General features: G+C 37.3%; 1 protein-coding gene across 6 annotated transcripts in view; it reads left to right on the top strand.

Moving 5' to 3' along the window:
- TRO (trophinin) overlaps positions 1-5424 on the top strand; it is a 141869-nt gene that overhangs the window by 126191 nt on the left and 10254 nt on the right. For 2 of the 6 annotated variants that reach the window (XM_031936660.1, XM_031936659.1), the window contains exon 1: positions 5218-5268. The gene's annotated coding sequence lies outside the window, so the exon portion shown is untranslated. Of the gene's footprint in view, positions 1-5210; positions 5356-5424 lie in introns of those variants that run through there. The other 4 variants (XM_031936658.1, XM_031936657.1, XM_026451708.1 and 1 more) reach the window with 3 other exon arrangements.

Genomic DNA, 5424 nt, shown 5'->3' with positions numbered 1-5424 from the left:
CTAGAACTAGATGTACCATATGACCCAGCCATCCCACTACTGGGTATATACCCAAAGGATTATAAATTATGCTACTACAAAGACACATGCACACGTATGTTTATTGCGGCACTATTCACAATAGCAAAGACTTGGAATCAACCCAAATGTCCATCAGTGACAGACTGGATTAAGAAAATGTGGCACATATACACCATGGAATACTATGCAGCCATAAAAAAGGATGAGTTTGCGTCCTTTGTAGAGACATGGATGCAGCTGGAAACCATCATTCTTAGCAAATTATCACAAGAAGAGAAAACCAAACACCGCATGTTCTCACTCATAGGTGGGAACTGAACAATGAGCTCACTTGGACTCGGGAAGGGGAACATCACACACTGGGGCCTATCATGGGGAGGGGGGAGGGGGGAGGGATTGCATTGGGGAGTTATACCTGATATAAATGATGAATTGATGGGTGCTGACGAGTTGATGGGTGCAGCACACCAACATGGCACATGTATACATATGTAACCTGCACGTTATGCACATGTACCCTAGAACTTAAAGTATAATAAAAAAAAAAAAAAAAGAAAATGTGGTACATATACACGATGGAATACTATGCAACCATAAAAGGAATGAAATCATGCCCTTTGCAGCAACATGGATACAGCTGGAGGCCATCATCCTAAGCAAACTAATACAGGAACAGAAAACCTAATACTGCATGTTATCACTTATAAGTGGGAGCTAAATATTGGGTACCTAGGGTCATAAAGATGGTAACAAGGGACACTGGGGACTATTAGAAGGGGAAGAAGGGTGGGGAGAAAGGGCCAGAAAAACCACCTATGGGGTATTATGCTCAATACCTGGGTGATGGTATCATTCATGCCCCATCACACAATATACCCATATAACAAACCTGCACATGAACTGCCTACATCTAAATAAAAATTGAAATTATAAAAAAACAAACTAGGAGTTGGGTACAAATTATAGTTAGATAGAATGAGTAAGATCCAGTGTTTGATAGCACAACAGGATGACTATAGTCAACAATAATTTATAGTATATTAAAAAATAACTAAAAGAGTATAATTGGAATATTTGTAACACAAAGAAATGCTTGAGGTGATGGATGCCCTATTTACCCTGGTGCAATTATTACACATTGTATGCCTGTATCAAAATGTCTCATGGACCATACAAATATATACACATATTATCTACCAATAAAAATAAAAAATAAAAACATCTAAAAATAATGAACTTTTTGAGTAAGTTTAGATTTACAGAAAAATTGCAAAAATAGTACAGATAATTGCTGTATACCTCTCACTAACTTGCCCCTAATTTTATCATCTTATTTTACCATGTTACATTCACTAAACCTAGGAAACCAACACTGATATATAACAAAACTCTAGACTTTCATGTTTGTCCATGAATGTCATTTTTGTATTCCAGGATCCAATCCAGGATACCACATTGCATTTAATTGGCATGTCTCCCAGTATCCTTTGATCTCTGACAGTCTATTTTTAGTTTTCATGACCTCGACAGTTTTGAGGAATACTGGTTAGCCTTTCTGTACAATGTCCCTCAATTAGGGTTTGTCTTATTTTTGTTTATTTGATTAAACTGAGTTTATGGGATTTTACATCATATCAGGGAGTACAGGATATCCTCATGACATCACTAGTGATGTTAACTTTGATTACTTGGTTAAGATAGAGTTTGCTAGATTTATTCACAATCCTATTCACAATAAAATTACTGTTTTTCCGTTTTCATACATTTTCTTTAGAATTAAGTCACTAAGTTCAATCTACAATGAAGGGGTAGTTAACCTCCACCTCCTAGTAGTACAGAGTGGCTACATATTATACTTGAAATTCTTCTTTAAGAAAGACTCGTGTCTTCTCCTACACTGATTTATTCATTATATTATTTATCAGTATGGCAACATGCATATGCTTTAAATTTTATTTTATTATTCATATTTTTTGAAATCCAATACTATATAATTTGTTTTCTTGCTCAAATTGTTTCAGCTTTGGCCACTGGGAGCTCTTTTGAGTGGGCTCTAGTGTCCTTTTGACATACCCCATTCCTTTGTTTTTTTGAGTATTTCCTTACTTTCTGGTACTACAACATGTCACAAGTTCACTTTGTATTTTTTTTTTTTTAAGCCCAGTCCTAGAATCAGTCATTTCTCCAAAGGGCTCTGGTTCTTTTTATTGGAAAACAATATTTAGAAACCACTATCTATGTGATGGGTTTACTAATTGTTATTGGGGGTGTTATTATTTCTAGGACTTCTCAATGAAAGCTAGAGAATGTATTTCTTCTTTATGCTTAAACCATGTATACATAGATACATTTAATTGTTTCTGTACTTATCCATCTGTGTGTATATTAAAGTAAACATATATTTTTTTGAGACAGAGTCTTGCTCTGTTGCCCAGGTTGGAGTGCAGTGGTGCAATCTCGGCTCATTGCAACCTTCACCTCCTGAGTTCAAGCGATTCTCCTGCCTCAGCCTCCCGAGTAGCTGGGATTACAGGCATGTGCTACCATACCCAGCTGGTTTTTGTATTTTCAGTAGAGATGGGGTTTTGCCAAACTGGCCAAGCTGGTTTCAAACTCCTGACCTCAGGTGATCTGCCCACTTCAGCCTCCCAAAGTGCTGAGATTACTGGTGTGAGCCACTGTGCCTGGCCAACTAAACAAAATTTCATACTGAAGTTTCTGACTTCAATTCAGGACTGCATGCTGAGTTGTAGCCTACCCATCTTACTTATCTGTAACCTCTTTCTGATGGCAAGAAGTCTGGCTCCCACCATCTACCATGCCTTTACTTATTTATTCAATCCCAGTATACATGTAAAGCAGTTTCCAAATTACTAACCCACACTACAATGACAAAAATAATTTACAACCTAGACTACAGCATGTATGTAAAGTTCCTTTTGTCTTTAGCTTTTCAGTTTCTAGTCAAAACAGTTTTCCAAAGTTACTTGGGTAAGCTCTTCCTTTTCTTCACATCTTCACAAAGTTACTTAGGTAAGCTCTTCCTTTTTTTGTCCTTCACTTCCTTTTTCAACGTTCACCATGCAAATATATGTCATTGTAGCATATATTTGTAATATAGTTAGATTCATTTGTCATTGTCTATATGTCATCCAGAGATCCCTGTATATCCTGGTTAATTGTTTTTTGTTTTCTTGCATATATTGATGTTTAGTCTTTGTGATGTATAGTTCTATGGGTTTTGATAAATGCATAGAGTTATGTATCCACCACCCCAATACCATATAGAACAGTTCCCAGTCCAAATGTCCATCACTGATAGACTGGATAAAGAAAATGTGGTGTATACACACCATGGAATACTATACAGCCATAAAAAGGAATGAGATCATGTCCATCTGGAAGCCATCATCCTCAGCAAACTAACACAGGAACAGAAAACCAAACACTGCATGTTCTCACTCATAAGTGGGAGCTGAACAATGAGAACACATGGACACAGGGAGGGGAACAACATACACTGCAGCCTGTCATTGGGGAGCGAGGGGAGGGAGAGCATCAGGACAAATAGCTAATGCATGCAGCGCTTAAAACCTAGGTGACAGGTTGATAGTTGCAGCAAACCACCATAGCACATGCATACATATGTAACAAACCTGCATGTTCTGCACATGTATCCCAGAACTTGAAGTAAAATTTTTAAAAAAATGAAGTAATGGGTTTTTCGATTTGGCTTTCATGGAATTGATATTGTCTTGGGGTCACTGAACTTCTCATATATGAAAATTTATCTTTTGCCTCATTTGGAAAGCTTTTGGTTATTACTTCTTCAAATGTATTTTCTGCCCAAGTCCTGTCTTTTTGGAACTCTAATTATACATATGTTAGCTGCATTGATATTGTTCATCAGGTCTCTGAGTTTTGTTTATTTTTTCCCGAACATTTTTCTCTATGTTACTCAGATCTAATAATTTCTCTCAATCTATCTTTAAGGTAAATATTTTTCCCTCTATAATTGGCATTCTGTTATTGAGCCCATCTAATATATTTTAATTTTACTTATTGCATTCTTCAGTTCTAAAATTTTCATTTGTGTTTTTCTTACAGGTTCTATTTCTCTTCTGAAGTTTCTTTTCCCTTCATTCATTTCAAGTATGGTTTTCTGCACCTTATGGAGTATAGTTACAATAGCTGCTTTAAAGTTATGTCTCATAATTCCAGCATGTGTGTCTCTTTTGTTTTGTCATATATTGATTTTCTTTTTCCTTGAGAATGGGGCACATTTTCTGGTTCTTTGACATGGAGTAATTTCCTGTCATATCCTGGACATTGCAAATGTTATTTTGTGTAGCCTCTGGGTTGTTATAATCTTCTGAAAAATGTTGATGCTTTTCTTTCAGCAGGAAATCCACCCAGTTAGATTCTTGCCATCAGTTCTGTCTTGCCTTTTCTGGGTTATAGTTAAAATCTCAGTGTAGTTCTCATAACCAGTTTGGCGATACATACATATATATACACACATATGCATGTATGAGGCTGAGACTTACATAGGTGATTTAATTCTCTGCTCAGTTCCCTAAGCCTTTAAAATACTTGTTTGGTTAATTCTTGAACATGCATGGTTTAATGGTTGGGGTGAGAATTGTGTGGTTTCATACACATATATGGGAATGTTTTCTCTATCTCTTTTCCTTCTGAGATTTCTTGTTCATACTACATCCTACCCAAGTTCTTTTTTGTGCTTCCTTTGACCAGAAAGATGGCAGAGAATCCCTCACAGTTTTAGTCATATGCTCTGCTCCAGTCTGTGAGTGGGATACACTCATGGCAAGGCTGAGAGGAAAAAAAAAAAAAAAGCCCTGGACAACTTACCCTTATGCAGGTCGCTTCTCTATGTTTTAACTCTCTTCCACAATCTGTCTGGTTTTAGTTACTTTGCAGAGTGCTTAGGCAAGTTTTCTTTTCTTTAAAAAATTTTGACCAGAGTTTATAAGTATAATTAATGAATGTGGTGGTGCCTGTAGGGGGTTTATACTGCCATAGCAGAGTGGGAACTTCTAAGAGCACTGTATTTTAAATTTCATTCTATTTCTCACTTCTTTATTTAACATTATGTTGATAACTATCCATGTTGTTATACGCAGATTTAATTGATTCTCTTTTCCCATTGCGTGAGATCATTGTACGAGATCAGACATAAGGAGAGGCTTGGAGAGAGCAGGCGCCTTCTGGATTCAAGAAGACGAGGTGAGCTGAGGTGCCTGGCTTTAGTGAAGACCCTGTGGGGGCTTCCTGGCTGCGGTTTCGACGTGCCTGACTCCACACGCCCCTAAGGTTTGAAGAAAACCTGTCGGGGGTTCGGGACCTAACCGCATCAAAGTCGCCTTTAGCGGTGCCTGGACC

The sequence above is a fragment of the Piliocolobus tephrosceles genome, chromosome 12 (genome assembly GCF_002776525.5).
Source record: "Piliocolobus tephrosceles isolate RC106 chromosome 12, ASM277652v3, whole genome shotgun sequence".
Classification (NCBI taxonomy): Eukaryota; Metazoa; Chordata; class Mammalia; order Primates; family Cercopithecidae; genus Piliocolobus; species Piliocolobus tephrosceles.
This window is presented reverse-complemented; position numbering and strand designations above follow the sequence as displayed.